This window comes from Phalacrocorax carbo, chromosome 2 (genome assembly GCF_963921805.1).
Source record: "Phalacrocorax carbo chromosome 2, bPhaCar2.1, whole genome shotgun sequence".
NCBI lineage: Eukaryota > Metazoa > Chordata > Aves > Suliformes > Phalacrocoracidae > Phalacrocorax > Phalacrocorax carbo.
In genome coordinates, this window is record NC_087514.1 from 52,230,262 (window position 1) to 52,249,809 (window position 19,548).

At 42.8% G+C, this 19,548-nt stretch overlaps 1 long non-coding RNA gene across 1 annotated transcript; it reads right to left on the bottom strand.

The window, feature by feature from the left end:
• Positions 1–14,745: 14,745 nt before the first annotated feature.
• Positions 14,746–19,292, bottom strand: LOC135311929 (uncharacterized). The gene is made up of 2 exons (XR_010371478.1): positions 19,244–19,292; positions 14,746–17,746 (listed from the first exon to the last, which is right to left on the bottom strand). It is a non-coding gene; the product is annotated as an uncharacterized LOC135311929 (long non-coding RNA).
• Between the last annotated feature and the right edge of the window lie 256 nt (positions 19,293–19,548).

Here is a 19,548-nt window from a genome sequence, read left to right on the forward strand (position 1 = left end):
ATTAACAATGGAATTTATTGTTGTGCCAGTTTTTGAAACAAAATTTAGGACCTTTTGTTGCTGAAGTATTGCATAAGTGTAATATATTATTGTTTAAGATCAGGAATGCAAGACTTCATGTGAAAAAGAAGGTGTGAAAAAGTCTGAGGAGGTTCCCACAATGGGATCTTAATTTATGAAGGAGTCATCAGAGGACCTGTCTCTAAGTGAGGTGGAAGAGGTTATGGGCTCCATATGCGCAGTGAACAATGCTAAGCCATCAGGACTGGATGGTATTTACCCAACGGCTGTAGATGAATCCAAGGATGAAATAATTGAACTGTGATGTTTAAACTCACACTTAAAACTAGCATGGTAACTGAAGACCGGTAGTTGGCAAACTAACACCAATTTTTTATTGTGTTAACTAAAAAGATTTTTGTTCAAGGGGATTTTGGGGGACCTACAGGCCAGTGATCCTGACATCTATCCTTGGGCAAAGCAGTAGAAACAATAACGAGGAACATGATTAATAAACATGGATAAATATTCTGTACTGTGGAAAAGTCAACATGATGTTTTTAAAGGGAGGTCTAACATTAAAATTCTATTAAAATCTTATTTATTGAATCGTATTTCTCTGAGGTAGTCAGCCAATATGTAGGCATATTCCATTGATTCAACCTACTGAATTCTTAAAAGTCTTTCCACAAGACCACAAAAGCCACTCTTACAGAAGCTGAAAAACCATGGGATAGAAAGTCCTTGTATTTAGAAATAATTGCTTAGAAGATGGGAAGCAGAGAGTAAAAAACATCGTCTGTTTTCATGGTGGATTGTCATCAGTGGAGTCCCAGAAGGTCCAGAAGGTCTGTGCTAATACCCTTGATCAAAATATTCATATGAGAGATAGTACTACTGGAGAAAAAGGCAAGAAGTAGTTCAGGGAAGAAAACCCCTCGAAGGGAACTAAAGCAGAAGAGCATGGCAGTAACTGTATTTCTACACGATATACCCATCTGGGTCTCAGTTATGACGTATACTGGTTTTTATACCATACTGGACTTTAATGTTGTGCTAGTTCTAGTTTCTCTCCTTTCTTTTTTAATTTTTCATTTTTATTCCTCTACTCAAACCAGACACTGTGAACTCTCTGGGGCCAAGATTTTATGCTATGCAGTTTAAACAGTGCCTAGCACAGAGTGTCCCTGACCCCATCACCAGGCTGTGCTTTTGCAAATAAAAACCAATAGGAGAGGGTAGTTGGAGATGCAACCCTGAAACCAGGCCTTGGTGCTCAGAAAAGATGCTTCTTTGGTATTTGTTTCTGTTTTTGTTATTATTCATTTAAGTAAACAAAAGCATTAGTTCACCTCATTAAAATCAAAGAGAAAAATCTGAGAAATGTAGTTCAGCAGCCAAAGTCTCAAAATCCACCTTGAAATCTTATTGGCTATCTTCTCGAGGGAGGTGTAAATCTTCCTTTTGTTGGCTTTTATTTCTGAATTTGGCTCTGCTCCTGGAAACCTTCCCTGAGAGGCCTCCACTTGCTATAAATGTTGCAAAAGAAGCCTTGCTATTTGCAATGCCGTTCTAATTATTTTTATATTAATTTTTTTTTTTTTTGATGGGCCAAGAGTTGCCTTGTGGCCATCTCGAGAGAGCCTTGGTTCTGTATTTCTAATTCATCATTTGGAGTAGTTCTGGACATCAAGCTCTCACTGCCAATCAAAACAACTGCGTATGTCAGTGTCGGGCCTTCAGTCTGTCCGTGTCCCTGCAAACTGAACTGAAGATTTCCATCTGATGGTTGTGATGCAACGCAGCAGATTCCATGCTGGGAAGTCAACGTGAAAAAGAGACTGAAAAAAACAAAAGAGAAATGGAGATGAAGGGAGGCTTGGCCATAGGAAACCAGGAAGAGCGGTTCTAACTGATCTTTTCCTTGTGCTCTTCTTCTAGGATCCTGCTCTAAGAGGGTTCTGTACCCTAATTTCGGAAGAAGGCACAGATGTCAACTGCACTCTTTTCCAAACAACAGTGGAAGGATTCTGGAGAAAATGTAGTGACTTTTTAATGGGTGTCTAGCTTTGCTTGGATAAGTGGATGGCCCGGGGGTGCTTTTGAGGAAGAAATGCTGTCAGGAAAATGCACCAAGGGCTCAGTGTCTCACAGTGGATCAGGTCGTTTTGCAGTAACAAGGCAGGAATTTCAAGCTAGACAGCTAGAAAAAGTCATCCAGAAAAAAAAAAAAAAAAAAAAAAAAAAAAAGAAAAGAAACCTTGCGGAGCACAAATACAATTTTTTGTTGTGCTCTGAGCACAATCCAGCTTGCAGGCACCACAGAGGTGCTCAAAGCAAGGAGGCTGATAAATGAATGAATTTCAGGGGGCAGGAAATGCTGATGCCAGCTTTACTGGGTGCAGCTATAAGACTCTGCTGTAACCTTTGAGTTCTGACTGCAAAGAAATGTTGTGCAGCCCTGTGCGACACTATAACAAGGCTTACCAGTTGGGGACAAAGAGGAGGGAAGGGAAGAGAAAGGGGGCAAATAACATCATGACTTACTTTGGGTTTAGTTCAACATTTATCTTTAAATATTTTTTTTTCCCTCTGAATTAGTTTCAATAAAACGTGTATCGCTCGTGGAGCTCCTTCAATAAAAAAGTCACTGTTTGTTATACGATAACACTGAACAGACTCCAGGCACTCCATTTTCTTATCTTAGATATACAGCGGAGCATAACTCAAGCAAAGGGGAGAAGTTAATGCATCTGTAACACTAGGTAACAGAAGCAACAGTAGCATGTTAGTGTAGTAATAACTCTCACATGTGGAATAACTGAAGATGGGTTTTATTGAATTCAGTTTATTTAACCAGGATAAACCCTTGAGATATGGATCTCATTTACAAGACGATGTTGGCAAGAAGGCAGATTATTACAAGCACATGTGGAAGATAAGTATAAAACAAAAAGTGAAAGACCTGTTTATATTTTTAATTAGAATCCTTTTATCACCAAAAATGTTAAGTGAAAAGGAAGGCATTAGATATAACTAATACTTGCTGATATTAATAGCAATGGTCCTTCCTACTTATACAGCACATTTCTTTCCTGGGTATCTTAATGGTGAACAAAATACAGGCAAAATATCCTCCTTGGTGTGCATCAGGCCTGACTAGGCCCATTTTGTTCAGGGACTTTTCACAGGTCCCCATGAAATGGCCCACAAGGACACAGTAATTGTGTCAGAAGAGGGAAACGCAGTGGTGCAGAGCCACGTGGCATGGAGAGGGCTAGGGTGGAGAGACCCACGATTGAACACGCTACTGAAATGCGGTCATACCTAGGTAACGCTGACACGTTAGGGCAAAAGCCAAGGAGAACACAATGTACGGCTGAAATTTCAGGAGAATTAAAGTAGGCGGAGTATAAGTATTCGAAGTGGAATTTGACCAGGATTAACCCCTTTAATCTTGCTAAAAATACTACATGATATTTCACTAGCACAGGCATTCAAGACTCGCCTTTTGCCTTTCACACAAAAGGCATTAAAACTTATGTTTATATGAATGCATTTTTTGAAATAGTTACCTTTTAAGTGACCTCTAAACAGATACCGACCACATTAAAGTTATATGTGGTATGCTGGTACTCGAGGCTGCGAGGTGATGGAGTGCTTTTCTTTTCACAAGGCAATTTTGCTTGATAATCAAATGTCTCTGGTAGGTAAATAAAAAACCTCTTTCCTCTATTAGAGAGTTATTATGTTGTGTTTACAATGTATTCTTTTGGTCTGTAGTTAACATACTTTAAATACTCTTAAAGGTAAACGGCTGCCTTCCAACCAATGACATTTTTGGGCTATCAAGTTGCATATTTTGCTCAGAAGTGTGGTGCTGAGTCTGCTTCTCTGCTTTCCCTCTGCACTGCAGGTTCCCCCCTCCCTGTGCAGAGAGCTCCAAGCAGCAAAGTCCGACGTCTTTTTCATCTCTAGGACAGAAAGACCAGGCTTGTCCAGCCATGCTGGGGTATGGCAACTGCTGGGATAAATATAACAGGACATGACACTATTACAAAAGAATGTGGGCCAATGAAAAAAAAATTGTTTTCTGTATGGGAGCCTCCAAGATTTGCTGATGAATATTCACCTAAGCAGTAGGATGCTCAGCTGGGGCCTCTGTAGCAAAACTGTGCCTCTTAGTTTTAGTAGGATGTCCACAATGGAAACTACCTGTTGGGTTACCACTGCAAAAGCATTTACAGGCTACAAGGGGTTTATGGGCCATACTTTGATAATCGATGTTACGCATGCTGCAGCAGCAGTAGAAGTTCAGCCCCGCTACCTGTCTGTTGGGATTTGCCCCTGGTTTTCTGTCGGTGGCCCAGCTACATAAAGAAGGACATCTAGGTGGCCTCTCCCTACCTGCCATGCACCAATAAGCAAGACCCTCCCATTTGCAGGGGATATTTAACTGTGGGTGGGTGGCAAACATCAAGGGCATGCTGGTTGCCTCTGCAGGTGTCCCCCATAGCGTCCTTTTTATTTTATTTTTTTGGGTGCTTGAACCCCTGAGGGGCCAAGTATCACGTCTTGCCGGTGGCAGAGTGGCTACAAAGGGGTCCCCAGGGCCCCCATTCCTCAGCTCTTAGAAATTCTCTTGCCATTTAACTTGTACAGTGGGCTCCCTCCCAGTCACTACCTGCAGCCATTTGGTGGCAGAGTAAAACATTGCCCGGGGGTATCTGCTTGAAATAATTTGCTTTGGCTGTATTTGCACCTTTGTGTATTTGTTTCCCATTTGAGCAGTGACATTTATTGGCACAAATGTACTATGGAAAGCCAATTTGGGGAGAAACGTCAATATTTGCTCTGAAGAACAACCAGACCCCAATTCAAAAACATACTTACTAACTTTAAGTACATGGACGTGTCTCATTGACTTTGTTGAATGAAACCTGATGCTGGGAACAGAAGCAATGCCATGAGCTTTCACTGACCAGTTAAGACAAATTGGTCATTGCCCAGCCTGAGTTAAGATTGGTCAGGATCTCTCCTCACTGTACTGAATTTGGAAAGATAAAACACATGCAGGGGATTTGCACACATTTGGGGAAAACATAGCTCCATCATGGCTGCCCAGAAAAAGAAGACTGCAGCTTGGTTGGTATGAGTAATTGTTGCAGCATCAAGTCTCTACAAAGGCTGCAGTGAAAAGAGAGTCCGAAAAGAACATGGCTGTTGAAAATACACTAAAAATAATGCCAAGAAGTTATGCTTGGGGGGGATCATATCCCCTACTAGGTCTTCAGAGGTCTTCAGAGGTGTGTGAGTAAAACAGACTAGGACTGTGAGGACAAAACCATGGCTTTTATATAACCTGTAGTTTTCTAAACATATCCACTTCAGTGAATTTTGGCTGCAGAAATGATGGGGGCCTTGCAGTCCTTGCTATAAGTAGATAATGATTTTTTTTCTGATACTTACTATGTGAACTATAACATCTGTGGGGAAATATGCTTGCTTGAGGCTCCTGTCCTATAAGAACAGGTCCAAGGAAATAGCATGAGGATCAAGGCTGAAGTCATCATGTCGAATTAAGCCACAACAATAAAGAGTTAATATAGAAGCACCAAAAGTTCCTATATTAAAGTTGACTAATGTTTCCCATTATAAAAAAATTCCAATAATTTTTCTTTTGCAGGCCTTTAACATAGCTTGCAGCAAGCAAATTATGAAATTTGGCAAGGGTCAGATTTGCAGTTAGGAAGGAGCTGCTTGCGGCATCTGAAAAAAAAAATTGTTCAGAGTTGCCTGGACTCAGTAATGTAAAAAACAATGCCCCGTCCTTTACATTTTATTATAACCTGTAGAACTTGTCTGAAGTTTCTGAGCATGCGATGCCAGCTGAGCACACCCCAGTCCCTTCAAGGGCTCTGCCCAAGGGAATGGGCTGCCCAGGTCTCTTTACTACAGACAAATCCTGGAGAAATGGGGTAGGGAGACTGATATGTCTGCCCTCAGAAACCCCTGTGACATTTCCTAAGTGTGATGAACCAAGGCTTATATGGTATTTTAAGTTATTAGCGGAGACTGAGAAGTTCCTGATCCAACCCACTGGCATCCCTTGCTGAATTCAGCCTCAGCTGCAGACTGTCCCTGAACTCTGCCTCCGGCAAGGTTTTACAGCCATGTTGCTGGAAGCAGGTGCTGCATCTCGAAAGAGTGTGTTATATGGCTGCGACGACTTCACATCCTAGTTAGGTTGCAAGAAGCCCCACTCCTGCAGAGGCTGCTCCAAAGAGGACAGCCTGCCCAAACTCAGTTTGCCTCTTGTTTAGGACACAGCTGAATTATATCCTCCATCTTGATTTTCAGGTGAAATGTGACTTCCTTGCTGTTTCGTGAAATACGGTATCCCCCCTCTCTTCTTCTCCCTGTACTCCTGAGCACGTAGAATTGAATATCATGTAGTTCAAATTTACCCCTATGGCCAAGTTCAACAAATTAACAGCCAGAAATTTTAATCAGATATTTAATCTTTCAACCATGTAAGTGAGATTTTGTGTTTACAGTGGCAGTAGGCCAGCTTAACCTCAGAGAAGAAAGATTGTTAGTAGTGTCCTTGAAGCCGGGGAGCCAGAGAGCAGTGACTCCACTGAACAGGTCTGTCTGACCTGCTGCTCAAAGGCAACTGTAATCACTACATCAGTATCTACATCTTTGTATGCTGTTTAAGCACTGGAAAGCCAAGGAAGATATTATCAACTTTGGAATATTGCTAGTAACTGCTCCATGCATTCAAAATTATTTATCATAGTAAAGAAAAGAACAAAGCTTTGGTGAGGAGGCCACTGTGGATGAACTCGTAACACACTTGGCTCCTGAATTTGCCAAATCCTGGAGCAATGGGCAGCATCTTCCCAGATCAGACAAATGCCAGTAGTGAAGTTAATGAATCTTCCTGTTTCAGTAGTGGCTTGCGCAGATGCATGCCTAAGTGTAGGCACATGCTCATGATTCATTCACCATGCCCTGTTTGTAAGGATCTCACCTGCTGCCCGAAGCAGTACATGAACAAGTTGGCTCCCATAGTGTTATCGCTGGAAACCATGTTGCAAAGTACAATATGTGAAGCACTTTTCAGTCATACTTGGTGATCACCTTTATGACTGGAAGCTAGAGGCCCAGTATTTTGACAGCAATTTTGCTGTCTATAGTCACTGAAGGTTTATATTAAAAATGTTCTTATCTATGGCCAAGAGCTGAATACTTTAGAAGTCTGGGAGCATTTGGTTGTCATCAGGGTCTAGGTGGGGTGGCATAGTATCATTTTCTGGTTTGTCCTAAGTACAAACCTGAGCTCTCTGGAGCTCCTAAGCAATCTCAGATTAGGATAGGAATCTTGACTTCACTGTTCAGACTTCTCACATAGAAATATGAAACCTGTTGGGGAAAAAAAGCCTATTTCCTCAGTGCAGATGTGTTTACAATCAGTGATTCATGACAGCCCATCAGTATTCCCAGTGGTGAAATAGCAGTTTGGGAGGCATTATAGTTCTGCACAGGGAGTCTAAAAATTATTTAGCTTGGCTATTTGGTGGGCATTTTTCTGGTAGCCATATGAGAAGTGGATGCTAGGAAATATGCTTGAACTGTTTATTCTTCATTAGAGCCTGGAGAGGATATACTACTGTGCACCTGGGTCAGATTTTCGGTACCTTGTGAACTCTCTGACTCTTTGATGGAGATGCAGACAAATTCTGCCTGAGACAGGGCTACTTTTTAGGAAGGATGTGTATATAGTTCCTGTCTTACAGATTGACACAACCTTTGTGATTTCTAAGTAAAACATACCACTTTATGGTCTTCCAAAATGTAAATGCTTCCTATGTCTTTGATTGCTACACTTTAATTGCAGTTGTTGTTCACATGCCTTGTTTAATATGATTAATGTCATAACAAGTCTGTGGACATTCCTCAGTTCTTTACCTTGACAGTGGAACAACACTGGTGACAAAGTGCAGGTTAGGGCATAATGGATCTCTCTCTTTTTAAAGAATTACCTAAGAGTGCTTACAAAGATTTCAGCCTTGGCATTCACTTATTGGATAATTTTATGCATCTTTATTTCCAACAGAGTATTTAAATTTCATTCTAGAACTGTGAGAAATGTTGCTTCTGAATTAAGCTGTGTTAGCACATCTGCTCTATTAAAAATTAGCCTTCCAATGGGAAGAAAGAAGTATAGAGTATATATTGACTGTGGGCATACTGTAGATCAGAATAGATGTCCTTTTGCTCAGGCCAGTGCCTGACGGGAAGACAAAATATGGCCTGTACATTTATATGTAGCTGGGATAATAATTAGCATAAGAGATGGTGCAATTTGGATTGAGTCCAGGACACAGAACTGAAGCCACTTTAGTGGTATTGATGGATGATCTCTCCTTGTCAATAAATAGAGAACAGCCATCCATTTTCATCCTCCTGGATCTTTCTTCAACATTTTACACTCTTGACCTGAAGATACTCCTATTTCACTTGAGAGTGTTAACAGGGGGCTAGGGTAATGTACTAAATGGGCAGGTCCTTCTTGGAGGCATGCCAGTGACTACTAGAGGTAGAAAGCTATGTTTCTGCTGTTGGACCTCGCGTTTATCAAGTCTCCCAAGGATCAGTTCTCTCTTCTCTGCTATTCAGTATCTTCCTGCCAGTGTGATGACGTACACTCTTGGCAGATAGTTCTGATCAACTTTCTTGCTGTACAGTCCTACTGCTTGGCTAATGTGATCCAGGTGACTTTATCTGGATGAGAGCAATACATAGACCAAGGTGATTTGCTGAAAGATAAAGCCAGTGATGATCCAGGAGACACTGACAGAAGAAAGGATTTTTGAAAAGTTGGCATCAGATGTGCTCCCCTTGGTGGGAGGCATGCACCAGAGTTGGTCAGTCACTCCCAAGGATTAAGGGTGCTCTTGTGTTCCTTGCTGTTTGCAGAACCACAGGGACCACTGAACTGAAAGGTATCAGCTTCACAATTTGCCTTCAAGCAAGGAACACCCAAATTATTCTTGACCATCAGCAGCCCACAGTAATTTTAGCAATCTGTGCCAGCATTTAATTGCCCTTGCCACTAGAAAATTTTTATTTTATGTTTGAAAAAAATATCCCACACTACAATTTCAGCTCACATTTTCTTGTTCTATCTGCAATGGACAAAAAGAACTTTTTACTCTTTTCTCTGCAGCTGCATTTTATATTTTTGAAATATCCCCTCTGGACTAAACAACCCTGTTTTTTTCATTCTTTGTCTGTAAGTCCTGTTGTCTAAACCTCTGGTTATTCTTGACTTCTCTCAGTTAGTCCAAGTCTTTTATGAAATGTCCATTCAATATGGACACAATTCAGTGGCAGATGCCTTCTAGGTGCTGACCAGAGTGGAAGGATTTCTCTGAGTACTAAATAAAATGTTGCCTTTTAAAAATCCTCATAATTTAGGGGATTTTTTTTTTGCATTAGTATCATAAAATTGAGTTACCCTCAATATGTGGTCCTCCACATTCCCTAGTTCATTTTTGGAAGTACAGTTGCTTATTCACTTCTTCTCCCCTCTTGCATTTTGACAACCGAGGATGTCTTTTTAGCTGTAGTGCTTTACTCTAGTCCTTATAGATAATATTATTTTTAATACTGTTTCTTCAATGTGTAAAGATCTTTTGAATTTTAATCTAGAGTCCCAAAGTGTTTCCAGCCTCTTCCAAGAAGTGAGACATCCCTTCTGACATTTTCCAGGTTTTTAATAAAAATTGTCACCCAAAACGGACCCTTGTGGAACAGCAGTCAAAGAAACTTTCCAGTCTGGCAATGACCTATTTCTGGCTACTTTCTGAGTAGAGTTTTCCAAGTGGCTGAGCACCTGCCTTACAATATTTTTGACTAGCTCATGCTTTCTTATAATTTCCTTAGGAAACTGTCGTACAAGACAGTGTCAAAACCTTTGCTAGCATCCAGATATGTGACACCGACTCACAAAGACCCATATCCTGCTAGAGAGGAAAATTAAGTTGGGCTTAACAGAGCTGGTGTTTGTTTGACAAAGCCATGTTCCTCTGCAGATATTATCTCCCAAGTAGTTTCATCGTCAGCTGGTGGTCTGACTATAATATTTTGTTCTATTATTTTTCTGGAAATAAAAATCAAGGAGACAGCCTATGGTTCATGGGCTTCTCCTTATAAAAAAAAAGTACTGTATTTGCTCTTTTCTGGTAGTGTACAAGTTCTTCCATCTATCAGGATATTTCAGATCACTGAGATTGACTCTACATTTGTTGGAGTGAATTTCAACAGGTGAAACCCATTTGACAATATCTAACTGCATAGCAGGTAACAATCTGCCATTTTCTACTTTACCCCTGACTAATGGGGTACTAAAAACTTTTGACCAATGAGTTTTTTGCCAGCAGCATTAACTGCATTTGACATTTGATCACAGTTGATCCTTTTCGTGAAGACTGAAATAAAAAACCAGTTTGGATCAAAACACATGCAGAAGAATGTCTCATTTTTATTTTATATCTCTTGGAAGTTGTGCTCTGCCTTAACTTTTCTGATTCTCTCTATGGCAAGTGATACTCCTTATAGTTATCCTCAGTAATGTGCTGTGTTTTTCACTTTCTTTTTTATTCTTGGAATTAGGGTTATTAAAGAGGTTTAGCAAGAGTAATGCCCACATCTGTCTGGAGCTGGTCAAGATATTTTCTCCCACTCTGACAGTCAGTGGTCTGGCTACAGTTATTCATGCCTGTGCCATTTCCTGGCCAGGCTGCAGCAATGTAATACATAGAAAGCCTTCAGAGAATCAACGTGTGCAGAAAGTTGTCCTGTGTTTTCTCAATGGCTGAGGCTATTGAGATTTGTCATATTTGTCCTCTACTGCTTTGAATGACCTCCCATCAGGATTTGAGTCAAGTTTATCGTCTTGTTAACTATCTCCATGGTCTCCTGGCCTGGGTGGAGAACCTAAAAAGCTTGCATTTTAAGCTCTGGGATGAAAGCTGTGGTCAAAGGCCCTCTACTCTAACAAGACCCTTGATAAGAAAGGGAAAACTGTCTGCACAGAAAGTATGGTCTTTTCAGGCCTTGACCCGTGGCAGGGAATGAAATGACCTCTCCAAGAGCTGAGCTTACTGCTCTCCACAGCTGGCACCGGTGAGACCTTTTGTACTGCGTCTGTGTTTGTATCTAATTCTAGATTACCTTCCCCTGTACACTTTCTGCTGCTGGAAGAGGGACACATTTCTTAATGCATCACTGCAAGAAGCTCATATACTCCCATGACAAATGTAATTTTGGAATGCATACAAAATCAAATAGGATAAACAAACCAAAACCCAAGCATTTTAGCATTAAAATGACTTTCTTTTGTTATATATGGCAATTGTCACATTGTGGATAATTTGGAGAAAGTGGAAAAATTCTCCATTTATTAGTTTGATCTTGATACTTTGCCACAAGACTGCTGGGAATTCGGGCGTTTTGTTCTGGGAACAGGAATGGTGGGCGGGCGTGGGAGGATATTATGAGGAATTGAGGACCTAATGGATGAAAAGACAGAGATTAAGATTAGAGGTTTATGAGACATGATGATTCTCAGACACATTTCAATTTCTCTTTTTTCTTTTTGTCATTATCAAAATGGCAAGAACACCAAGAGCTTCATTATGTGGCTGTCAAAATCCCCAATTCCCTGTAAAAGGGCTTGTGCAGAGGGCTACTGTGGACCCTTAATGGCTTCTGTGCTTGCACAGGTCCAGCTGCCCTAGAATATAGCATCATTGCCAGGCCTGAATGTATGTTAGCAGATACAAAGCCCAGCCACAAGCCTGGCCACCCAGCTCCATGTGGGTGACAGCCCTGAGGACCACCATCACCTTGGGAAGTGCACTGAACTCAAAGTGTCAGACCAAGACAAACTGCACGCTACATTGTCTAGATCTTGCACAGTGTCCACCAAGCTGACGCTTCCATCTGAAGACCTCCCCAGAAAAAAGAGAGGACAAATTGTACTGAGGACAAGAAAACATCATAGGGAATTTTTCCCTAGCACAATGCCTGTCCTTTGATTCAGTTGCTCTGTGACCAGTAACATCTCCCTTGTTTTCATTGCTGACAGATAAAAGAGCAGCAGCTCTAAAGATTTTCAAGGCATTTTTTTGAGAATAAGCCGGACATAGGACCCAAGTAATCATCCTTAGAGGTTTACGTCATCGTCTGGTGTTTTGCCCATCAAAATAGAGTCTGCTTCAAAGAAATGACATAGCCCCCTCGATGGCAAAGTGCACGCACTGGGAGAGAGCGCTTGGATTTCTGACTGCTTCACAGCACAAGTCCTTGCCTCAGAGAAATTCAAGTTACCAGAAGCCCTTCAATTATTTTTTGTTTCGTTTCCCCAATGCCCACCAGATTAGAACACATCTTGGCCATGTCACTAGAAGAAAGAGAGAGAGAAAAGAAAACAACAAAAACCCAGCTGCCAGTGTTTCAGCTACAAGTGTGATTGGAAGGGTTTGTGAAACTTGCCATAAAAGTACTTCAGACAGAAATGTTCTTTTCTTTGTATGATTTTTGGAAAGTATCAAATTTCAGCTGGTACTGTGCACAAAATCAACAGGTCTATGCAAATACATCTGTGTAAGATTGACAGGTGGGGAAAGCTGACAATCCCCTGTCAGAGCCAGAGAGATCTCTGCTGCATGTATGCCAGTGGAAGAACTCCTGCTCTTGCTGGACAAAGATAAGGGTCTTTTATAGTAAAATGGAAATAAGGAATCAAAGGGTGAGAATCAGTCTTCTGGTATCTCATCCTGTGTGTGACTTGATCAAGGACTATTCATGACTCCCAGGATCATAGACAGGATGGGAAGGGAACGTGTGGGTTGCTCAGTTTATCCCTTTGCAGATGCCTGTAAGCATAAGGAGATAAAATTTCATGGACATTCAAGATTTTACAGAAAATGGTTCTAGGTACCATGATACTTCTAACCTCAAATTGTGACATTCTCTTAAACACCATGAGATTTTTAAGGATCGTTAGAATGGGCCTGTTCCCCTACATCCTGATATAGTGCCCCACAGGCACATATTTTCAGGATTCCCATTGCAAACATGAAGATGGAAAAGTTGAGATTGTCATACAATCACATGATCCTGGGAGGCACGGCTGCAAGAACTAAAAACAGAGTCTCACAGAAGTTTTGATTTAGCTGGAAGAATAGACAGGTTTGGCAACGTACCTTTTCAGTAGCATTTATAATTACAAATAAACTCCATCTTCAACGTACAGATATCTAGGTATACACATTTCTATATTTTAACTATGCCACTGGCCCTAGTTGCTATTCTTCTGAAGCTCATTGTAAAACCTGAATACATGGAAACAGCTATGTAAAACAAGCAAGGTTGTTAGCTCTTTTCTGCTGCTGTTTCTTAAGGATAATTATTCGCATCAAGTGGTTGTAAAGTTATGTCCTATGCGTAACATTGTGCCTATGACTTGGCAGTGATTTCTGGCTTAAGAAAGACTGGCAGAAGGGCTGCGTGATGTTCAATGAAAAAACAAAGAGCTATTCTGAAATCTTTTCTGGAGTTTCAGGAAAGGAGCACCCCAGTGACGCTTGTTCGAACTCAGCTGTACGTGATTAAATTTGTTCTTTGATGCATTCTAGTGGCTTCCAGAGAGAAACACGTATCCGTGTCTGCTTGGGCTTTGAGCTGATCATTTCCTTCTATTTTTGTTCTGGCTCTGGGTGTCCATTGCCCTCCACCCCCTGTTCCTGCCCATGTGTAAAACTCATAAAGCCGGATTTAAACACAGTACTGTACGGGAGCAAATGATGACTTGGAAGTGCTTGAAGGAAGGGATGTGCTTCATGACTCAAGTGTTTGTGTTGTCCTCAGCAGAAAACACGGACAGTGAGAGTCCTTACATGGAAGAAAGTTGTCAGATTTTCCACAGAAAATCCCAATCTCTTGTTTTATCACCTTTAGAACAAAATACAGAAAAGCCTCGGGAGGTTTCACCCCGGTGTGTTGACTGATTCATATTTTAAAAAGAAAGTCTGTAAGCAAAGGCTGAATTTGTAAGAGGTTAGTGATTTTTAAGTCACAATGGGGCAAACAGCAGTCTGCACCACAATGGACTTCACAAATATGACATCAAGCCTTAGGATAGTCCCGAAACATGAAGCAGTTCTGGAGAACAGCAGTCTTCCTGTTATGATCCAGCCTTTTTTTAACCACATGGGAATTCCATGAAGTTACAGAAAAAAACCACATGAGGGATATCCTTGGAAAGTGTTTGTTCTCCTGTGCAGGTACCTATCTGAAAGCTGAGTGCCTAGGACAGGTGCTACTATACACTGCAGATGAAAATACAGCACTTAAAGGAAGACCTTTGTGAAGAAGTACAGTCGATTAGAGATTCAGGGCTATGCAAATCACATAGGTTTCTAATTCTGATTTCTTCACACTTACACCTAGGAAAATCAGAGATGGATGGATTCCATCCTAATTTATTAATCTCTATTATGGTTTTTATTACCAATGTGAAAGCTGAGGGGCGATGCAGCTTTTCTGGGAATATCCAAAGGGATTCTTCCTTGTCTATGCAAATGACTAAGTTACTTGTTCAGCAAGACTGAGACCAAATCATCATGGGAGGTGGAAGAAAAATATTGCCAGCAGAGAAAAGGCAGTAGATGGAGAAATGGAAACACGAGAAACTTTTATTTGACATTTAATGAAGCATCTACCAGTGAATGTTTTGATTTTTTATTTGTATAACCAATGTGGGACCTAAATTGGGAGCAAAATGGAGCTACTTTACAGTACAGAGGTGAGGAGAGAAAGGGGTGCCTGCCTAGTCGTTATGGAGCTGGCCTGAAGGAGCAAAACCAGGGTCCAGTGCTTGATACAAGAAATACTCAACATAAAAATGCCAGAGTCAAGGTTCTAAATACTGTTATCCTGCTGTTTTCACTGCCAGCATGCTTTCCAAAAGAGGACTATCTTCAGGAAATGGCTTTCATCTTCCAGATGAACGTAGGATCTTCCCTCCAACCACGGCTTAAAGTCTCTATGTCCTTAACATGTAGAGCTTAAGTCAAAGTCCTTTCCTGGGCATTTTTTCTGAACTAGCTAAGGTAGCTCCACAACTGAGGTGCTTTGCTCTCTACACACTTCATATGGATGCTGTAGGCACCTAACTTTGGGCTACACTTCCTCCTGGGCACCATGATGCCTGAAAAGTCAGTGGACCTTAGCCACCAGCTAAGCCACCAACAACCTTGTTGGTGTCTGCCAACAAGGGTGGAGTCTCTTTTAAAAAGAAATTGGTATTTGCAGACAGAGCGTGCAAAAGAGCTTAAAAATATGGCCCTGAAATTCCTTGGTGCAAAAAGACTGTCTTCACCTGCAGACAGCCATAGACATTAGCTCTGAAATGAAAACTCCATGTTCTTCTTACATGTGAAATCTGCTGCCATCCTGTTACCTGGAAGCCACTGCTGGGGCCCAGGTGTGGCTGTAAGGATGACAACTCCCCAGTGGTATGTCCTGAGGCCAACACATTGGCCCTGAACACCAGGGAAAGATGTGTCAATGTGTTTTCTAAATTTTCTATTAACAACTGCAATTGTTAATAGATGCTACAATACCCCTTGCTACAGAGCCCATATGCTGCTTTGGCAGGCAGCTTAGGCCACCAAAAAGTAAACATGCAAGAATAGACCAGCAAGGCATTTTCCTTTCCCACATTCAAATAGGTGCAGTCACCCATATTATCTGCAAGGTAACCACACAATGTGACAGCACTGGATTGCTCAGTCTGCTTGTGACGGCTATAGAAACAGCCTGTGCAAGCTCTCTGTGGAGACAAACACTCGAGGTGTCACAGAACTGCTGCTGCAGGCAGCAGGCTGTGGTTAGAGCAGATGGCTCTGCTGCTGCTCTCTTGTCTTGCCAAAGGACACAAATTTCCCATGCACCCTGCTCCTATCTGCATCTTCTGTCAAACCCAGTGGAAGGCATGGAGTCTTGAATTAAAGACCTGTGGCAAGGGTGGAAACAGAGAGTTCGACATTAACTTGCAAGCCCTGCACCATGCTCGGAGCAGGTGTGTGCTGCCCTCTCTTCCCCAGTCTTCGCTCCATGGCATTTGACTCTTCAGTAGGAAGCACAGGTCTTGTATTTCACAGTAACTGCTGTGAGTCCTGCCCCTTGCTTTGGGGTTGTTCATCTTGTCACAGCTTCAGGCTGAAAAAGGGTGATGTGAAGCTTTGGGGGAGAACAAGAGCAGGGATATGCCGCCTGTAACTACAACCCTGATTCTTTTTTTATTATTATTTTGAGTAGCTTAATTCTCACTAAGAATTTTGGGAGCATAACAAAAGTACCCGTAGCTTTCTTCACAGTCAGTATCATAAATACTAGCTACACCGAGCATTACTAGGCTGAGATATACATGTAAAGCATATGGGGGGATCAAGTCAATAGCTACTAAGAAGACACAGTTTTCAATCCTTGTGAAGAAGAAAGGTAATTTGAGGTTGTTAACATTCCTGTGACAGTTTGAGACTTTGTTGGTAGCTTTCTGATACAACAGCGGCAATTTGCAGGTACCAAAGCAAGACATCTCGTGGCAGTCATTCAGGAATGTGTGAACGAACATTTTCTGATATTGTTATGAATATCACCTCTTTTTTCCCCTCTTTCCTGGTAGCTATTAGGTTGGCAGATCAACTCTTTCTGGGTGACCTGGTGTGGGTTCAGGCTGCTGGACCATGTAGTCTTTGCTACTGCTGCTTTCTGCTTTCAACATTTTTTGTGGGCTTTGTAATGGTAATGGGCAAACTTGCCTAACCCTAGTCAAAGGCAAGTAGGGCATAGTAGGGAATTTGAAAACTATAGTGGGCAGAGTTTGCTTCATCTATTCTGATTTCCAGTAAGGACTCAGTGATTCACAAGGGGATAGTAACATAAAAAGTGAATCTGAATGCAATGGCCCCCGAAATTTCAAATCAGGGAGACCCCCTTAGAGCTGCTGGCTCATTAAATGTGTTCAGTTGTGCGCGTGGGGATGATAAAGAAATTCATTACCTGGATGCGAGGGGAATACCCTGCTTTATGGGAAAAAGTGTTGCCCAGAGGAAGACTCAGATGGTGCCTCCATACCTGTCTGCCACCACCGGTGGATACTTGTCTCCTCGGGCTAAGAGTGAATTTGTCATTAATAACAGTGTACCTGTATGTTAACAATCCTCCAGACCAATGCATAAGAATAGTCTCCCCAGTCAGGACACCAAAATTTGCAGCCCACTGGGAAGTATCTGTCTCCTGCATGAGAAGGCTGCTTCCTTCCACAGGGGGCAGGGGAGGAGGGATGGGAAAAGAGCCCCAAGGGAGCTGCAAATAATAAATAACCATTTGAGCTGTTGCAGCAACAGCAGAATAAAAACAGTGAGGAGAGTCAGGGTGGGGGGCTTACAACGGCCACCTGGCTCCCTCCTCCCCAGGGCATGTGGGGCTGCAGGGGACATGGGGTCCATGGGGTCTGCGGGGGCGCAGGAGATGCCGGCGGGGCTGGGCGAGCGGCCACCAGCTCCACAGTGCTGCTTGTTGTTGTTGGTCCGGCGCAGGAACTTGGCAGGGGCGCGCAGCCGGTCCCCGCTCCGGGTCCCACAGGCAGGAAAAGTCTCCCAGCCTGCGGAGGAGACAGCCTGGCTGAAAGAGCCCCGCCAGCTCTGCTGCAGATAAGTTAATGTACACAAAAGGGACGTAAATTACCACGACCCTCAGCAGCAGGACATTGGCCAGGGCCTGTCAGGAGGAGGACAAGCATCGGCAGGCTCCGCGCCTTGCTGACATTTACCTCCAGATAGAGCCGCCACTGCCCGGCGAGGAAGGACCTGGTGGAGCCAGGGCTTCCTTGAAAACAGCTGCCTGTCCCTGACACCTACAAACTAATGTGGTTTTAATCAGGGGAATTAATGGAGGGCGGTGCATTGTTTTCCCAAACGATTTGCATGGGGACGGCATCCTTTTTCCCCCTCTCCTCCCACCACCTCCTCTGTGGCTCCACTGCCATTTCCCTTATGTTTCTTTATCTGCACCAAATTTTTTCCTGCACCCCACTCCGGGGAGCCAGACGTGCCTTCATCTCCATCCCCCGAGCCCTGACGACATTCACCTCCCTGTTTACACACTGACATCACGCTGCAGCCTCCCTTCAGCCCAGAAATAACCCCCGGGAATAAAGCAAACAGGAAAAGTCCTGTGACGCAGTCACTGCCGTTGCCTCCTTTGCAGCTACAGCCACATCACCCCATTCAGGGGCTGTGCCCGCCCAGAGGGATGCACGGGCGGTGGGATCCTGAAGGATCCTCTCCAGCTCTGTGCTGCTGGTGCTGTGCAGGTTGTGACACGAAGTTGCACGGAACGCCCGGCTCACAGGCTCCGTTTGGCAGATGGATGGAGCCGAGATGGGATGACTGCATCCAGATAACGGAAGGAGTCAGTGGGAAAGCCAAGACTGAAGACCAAGTCTTCCAGGCTTATACTTCAGCCAATACACCATGTTTCCCCATATAAATATGCTTCCTTCTCTCTTTCTCCCTCTCTGTGTTTCATTTCCTTCATGGAGAGGCGCAGTTAAGCTTAAAGCCAGGTATACTGAACGGAGTGGGAACAACAATGGGAAAATGTCTGTGAGGTCACCCTCAGTTGTTCCAAATAGCGTCTTGTAATCCACACACAGCCCATTAATTTCAGCAGGACTCCTTGTGTGGTAAGCTCCTACCCAAGATGTGTGTGGGAGGCACATTTGGTCCCATGGAGTTTTCATTATTATTGTAAGCTTCAGTGTTAGAAGGCTCCGGGGGACATCACTTTGCTTTCCCTCTAAGGGAAAAGCCAGACTTGGTCAGGCTAACTTCTGTGTCTTAACATTCTGCTAGCCCTTACTTTTACGAGCTCTGCTCTCTTGCATTTGTTATATACTCTGTCTGAATACCTGGCAGCAGACAACTGCCATGGCTGTGCTCTCTAGAATTATGCTGGATCGTTTAGGTTGCATAAGTGTCCCTAAATGCATAGGTTATTTTCTCTGGCTTTGGAAAGGCATTTGCAATTCAGCAAGGAACAGGTAATTTTATGGAGGCCAGAGAGCAGCTGCTGTGCCCAGAAGGGGCCTTTTACTTACCAGTTTTCCCCTGGAGATGCTGGATACAATGTGATGCTCTGGGCCCAGAGCATCATTTATGCACTTGTCTCCGTAGCCATGTCTGGATATAGAGTAGGAGAGGACAAGCACAGAGGGATCTTGCACAAAGCCTGTATAACCTATGTTAGAGGAAACAAGTATGTACAAAGGTCACACAAAACCATGTTTATTCTAATAATTAGATTTTCTCTAAAAATGTATTTACTGGGGCCAGGGTTTCCCGTGGCTTCCCACAAATACCACCATTCCCATTCACTTTCTGAAGGGCAAAGACTGAGTGTGAT